Source organism: Triplophysa rosa, linkage group LG9, assembly GCF_024868665.1.
Source record: "Triplophysa rosa linkage group LG9, Trosa_1v2, whole genome shotgun sequence".
Taxonomy (NCBI): Eukaryota; Metazoa; Chordata; class Actinopteri; order Cypriniformes; family Nemacheilidae; genus Triplophysa; species Triplophysa rosa.
In genome coordinates, this window is record NC_079898.1 from 24,763,843 (window position 1) to 24,769,848 (window position 6,006).

Below are 6,006 nucleotides of genomic sequence, written 5' to 3' on the forward strand. Positions count from 1 at the left end.
ATCACTTAACTAATCAAGGTTGATGTAGGATATAGAAAGTAATAAGTAATAAGTAACTAAATACTTTTTGGAGAGAGTAATTTGTACAGTAATCTAATTACACTATTGAATATGTAATTAGTAACTAGTAATTAATTACTTTTTGAGAGTAACTTACCCAACACTGATCTTGAGTCAGTAAAATTCTATTCAAGGTTATTATTTTATAGTGCATATAGTATGTTATAGTATTATATACAGAATACTGTAGTATTTTTTGCACCTAAAACCAGCCCTCTGACTTAAAAGTAATGATGAAAGAGTGATACTTGCCTTAAGAAGGAAAAAAGAGAATAATCTGACAGTCCCGATCATCTTCAAAGCTCCATGAGTTGTCCCAGAAACACAAGACATCCATTCCAACCTTCAGAACGTCCGTTTCAATCTGTCTGAGAGGTGAAAGCTGTCTTGATAACAAACATCTTGTCTTGTTTGTTCAAACTCATCAAGAACTCCTGAAAGTGAGACAGATAAAATGTGTTTGCTTACGGTTCACACAGATTCAATTCCATTCAATTTTATTTATATATCGCTTTTCACAGTGTTTCATTGTTGCAAAGCAGCTTTATAGGAAGAAAGACAAAAACAACCAAACGTTAGTATTAAAATAACAAGGGTCCATCTTTGCTCTTGATTGTCGACGGAGATGCTGGAGCTGGGATGATACATTTACAGGATCTCGCAGGAGGATGGCACAGATGACACGGAAGGAGAAAAAATTCTGCAAGAAAAAAGGATTTACAAAAAAAAAAAAAACATAATAAAAACTCTAAATAAGCTTGGAAATGTGAAATCAGGGCGACTGGGGTAAGTTGTCACACGTGCAAGAGCGGTTACAAAATCATGATGCCAATGGAATTTGGTTTAATTTTGACAGACTTGTAAAAAAATGTTCATTTGCATGTGTAGTCCTTGTGACAACTAGCCCCGGTCTTCCCTAACAAGTCAACTCTGCATTGCTGCGGTGAAGTGTTTGATGTTGAATTTAAGCCTTTAAGAAAATTACATATGGGGCATGGCCGAGATTCAACTATCAATATTACTCCCAGAGAATGAAAGGAATAACTCGACAGCTTTGTACTGAAGTGTTGTATGATTTATAATAGTGAGTGCAGATGGCCTGCAGGGTCTCCGTGGAGACGGATGCTGGTAACAGCACGAGACTGTGGGTGGTCCGGGGATGAACCCAAACACAAAGAACAACAACACTGTAACTCATAATAGCATATCACACCTGGACACAGAACACCTGTGATGGAGATATGAATCATTATGCATTCATTAATTACACTGGCTAGTAGTGGCTAATATACATATAGTTCATTTAACAGATAACAATAAAACATACAAACCTTATTTGTAACGTATGCAAAGCCTTTCTCTCTCCTCTTTATTTTGCTCTCTGTTATGCGTCCGTCTTCATACGCAAACTCTTTCTCTATCTCCCTTCGTGGGATGCAAAAATGCAAATAAATGTGTCAGATAAACAATAAACAATGAAATATCGTCCTCCCGTGGCCTCTGTTCTTCCCGCTTTGATCTGTGTGTATGTATTGTTGCTCTCCTGAAAGCCTCTTTAATCACGCAACGACCGGCCTTTCACATCTGACTTCATGTATCGAAAGCTTTGTGACGACTACACGAACACAGTGTGCAGAGATCACATACGAAACATCCACAACCCACTGAACATACAGAACATGCTTGGCAAAAAGATAAATAAAAGAAATGCATCTACTGAACAGTAAATTGTTTATGTAAATGGTCAAATTAAACTCATAGAGATACATTGTCCAGATCTATAATCAGTCAGTCACACAAACAAACAAACGTCTAAACAGCTTTGAACGCAAAAAAACATCAGCAGGTTTTGACTTTGAGAGCTGATGAGATTGTGCCATTCGTTTTCCAAACCTGCTTCTCGCACAAAACACACGACAAGTGTAAAGAATCTCCTTCAGTCTCCTGTCATTAATCACGTCCGCTCTGACAGCTTTCGCCTCGACCCATTCATTTCCCTAACCACCAACGCAAGCTTTTAGATCCCGGCTAAATAAATTCAGCCTTTTTACTGTAAATGAAACAGCATCCGTTTCCCTTTCACAACACAAAATATTTATCTGACAGTGTGGTTAAATGTACATTTCACTTGTTTTGTATTACAATATAAGCACATAGAAAGACTGAAGTGTCATTTTGTGTTGTCGCAGACAAAAGGAGTGTTATTCGTGAGAGAGAGAGCGTAACTACAGTACCTGAGGCAGTGGCATTAAATGATTCATATCTTCAATGATTCATATCATAGCTTCAAGATGTGGACTCACCATAAACGTATTCAGTTTAACAGCTTATGTAATGGATTGCGTGAGATGTGAGAGCTTCCCACCCTGAGCTTCACAAATCTTGATGTGTCTTTCATCTTTATTCGGTAACACCAGAGAGAGTTTGAGTTAGCAGGAACTGGAGACCTGGAGCGTTTGTGGTGTGGGACGTTTAGAATGAGCTGATGATGAACAGAATCAGACCTGCAGGTCAACCACTCATGCACAACACACTACTAAACAAAAAACTGTTTATATATATACCTTATCTCCTTCGGCAAAGAAGCTAAAACGTGACGACATCTTAGTCCTTTTCAGCCACCGTAGTGCTTCGAAAGGGGTGGAGTGAGCCGTTGGTTGCAATTCTCAACCTCACCCCTAGATGCCACTAAATCACCACATTGCTTCTTTAAAGATGGGGTACCAAATGCAGTTTCTGCCGATCTCATATTAATCTTGAGTGCCTATACAGTTGTATTGTATACTTCGTATCTTCGAAGAGTTTTTAGTTTGATCACATTTATAAAAGAGAGATACAGCTGTACGATTATTTCCGGAAACAGACGAGCTGCTGGAGGCGGGCAGGGGGACGGAACTACAGCACGAGCGCGCAACACATCATCGCATTAATCCCTTCGTGTTGTTTACATTACGCACGTACGCGCCGATTGCCAACAAAACACAGACATAGGACTTGACGTGTTGTTCATGTCCGGCATCTTTTAGCACTGGGACCGCACCATCTATCAGTTTCAAACAATCTCCAAATCCAGCGTTATATCCACCGTTTATATAACATTCATCACTGAAATGCAACAACATTTGCTCCAAGTTCACCAAAAAAAAACAAATTCTATCACTGACTCAGCCTCACATTATTCTAAACACGTATGAACGCACAGAACCCATGTTTGAAGAACATCCTGACATGTCCTCCATAAGTGTCATATCTAATCCAAGATCTACCACCAAAGGAAAAAAGCTCCAACACTCGCCTTCTGTGTGCTTAGGTTGTCATGACAGTCAGATATGGCAGGTCATAAATATTTGAGATGTGAGATGAGGGACATGTGATGTTTGATCTTTGCAATCCTGCCCCCAACACAAATGTGCTCAACTCTGTGGAAACACGTGCACACACGTCATCACATTCAATACACACATGGCTGAGCGTCACGTCGTCACGTTCAAGCGCTGCTTTTTGGCTGAAATGTGCATAATTGTGTGGAATGGATTTAAATAAAGCCTAAGCATTATTAATTTGCCAAAAATGGAAAAAGCAGGCGGGGGTTCTGCGTGGGTCACTCAACTGCCTAAAAAACACCTTGTGTAAAGGACGGCTGGAGCTAAAGGAGGTGGTGAAGAACAACGCTTGTTATATAACAACCCCAAACCGTGTCGTAACGAAGAGTGATAGATTCTGTGTCTGAATCTCTGAAACCTACAGAAGCCAGAAATAAATTGTATTTATCATAGTATAATTAATATTGAATAAATATGTCACATTTTGGGCTGTTTAAAGCTCAAGTTGAAATTGAAAGATTGAATGAATTATTGATCATTGATTTGAATCATTTCTTAAATAAAGGTATGAAATAATTGTATTTGACCGCTTCTGACCCAGAACCTGCGCCGTTTCAAATGAAGAGCAGTGTGGTAAATCCAAACTGATTTAATTTCTCGCTGCTCTTGTGTGCATGTAAGAAGCTTTGAGAGGATCTGGCACAGACTGACAGTCCCACAGAGAAAATGCCCAAAGCATCAGTATGAGTGTTTTTACTCTGTCACGCACTCATTAAGTCATTAAGATGAAACTGTCAATCATGATCATCATAAAGAGAGAAGTTGACAGTAAAGAGAGTGACGAGAGGACAGAGGACCAGATGAGAGGGTCAACCATTTGACCCAATTGTGACACGTGTGATAAATGACATTGTGTGAATCAAGTGCAACACATGCAGTTACATCTCAAGCACTCATGTCTGATGTTTCTTCCTCTCTGATGATGCTCAGATCAAATCCAGCCAATAACATACAGTGTGGGATGTCTTTCTGCGAAAGAAGAAAATTGTCAGTATAACGACCACATTTAATCTCTCGGAATATTTTCGTAAATTAGTTCATGTTTGGCACAGAATAGGCTATTTATAGTACAACATCATTTTTTGAGTGCGGCACGATTCAGCAGCTGATAAGGTGCAAAGAAATGCAACTTAAATAGGACGCAGTCTAGTCTAGCCCGCTTGGGTAATGGTGGCTTGTATAGAGATCTCCATTCAGGTTTACACTCATAACTTAGTTTAAGAACAGAACGCATCAATAGTACCAGCCGCTGTAAAAAGTATTTCAGTAGGTGATCTTCATCAGTTGTAAAACAAAGTTTTAGCCGTGAGTAGACCTGAGCCCCAGATGTTTACAGGCTACCGCCACATTCTCAAAGTGGGGTTCAGTTACAGTCAACAGATGACCCAAGGTGAACAGTCTGGATTTCTGTCATAAAAAACTGAACCCAGGTAGATTTTCGGTGACATCCAAGCGAGCCCCAGAAGTCAAAGGTTCCTGTAGCAGCCAGTGAAGAAAATAAAGGTTCTCAGTCTGTTTTATCTTATCTCAGTCTGTTCTCGGACTGTTTTATCTTAACTTTACACTGTTAAAAATTGCTGTAAAAGTATGGACATAAAACAGTAATTTACTGTTCTTCATAAATACAGATGAATACTGTAAATAACGATAAATTTGCTGAGCAAAATAGTAACAGCAAGCTACTGTTCAGTTTTACGGAATAATACAGTATTTAGTATGTTGCTTGAGCCTGCTCATTACTTCTCTGTGGAAAGTCACGACGAAGCAACATCAACAGTCAATTGTTTTAACATGACAGATATTTTATTTTATTACGTGAGAAGGACTAATTAGACGCTGTTAAGTATATGGATTTGCTCCGACTGTGACCCTGCCGACTCAAAGTGGACAATGCATTCACGTGCATACAGGATTTCCTCCTCGTCTGATTATCAAGGTATGTGCAAACTGATCAAAGTCATTGTTATTAGTATAATTTATAGAATTACGTTACTAATAACAAAGAGATTTATTAGATTTTTCTATCCACAAGACTGTAGATTAAAAGATATCAGCAAACTACACAACATTAACGTTAGCTAGGTTGTTCATTTGCATTTACCTTTTGCAATCTAATCAATTGTTTGAGGTATGGGTGATCCATCATTTATTATAAATATGGCCAGCAAAGAATGTGACTATTTTATAAATTAGTTTAGGGATTATTGTGCCCTAAATTTAGGAATAAGAATACTGAAACGATGTTTAAAATCTATCTAGCCTAGCTAAAGATATAAAATTATCATGTGAGTGCATCCAATAATTAATATTTCATTGCTCACAATAATAATAATACATTTTATTTATAATGCGCTTTTCTAAGACCCAAAGCGCTAGGAGAAGAACAGGAACAAGTTCACCGCTAATCACAATTCCGTGTTCGAATAGTTCATTGGCTCACACTCAACCACTCATGCACCGGGAGAGAGAGAGAGAGAGAGAGAGAGAGAGACAGAGAGAGAGAGAGAGAGAGAGAGAGAGAGAGAGAGACAAGAGAAAGAGGAGAGAAGAGGAGAGAGAAGAG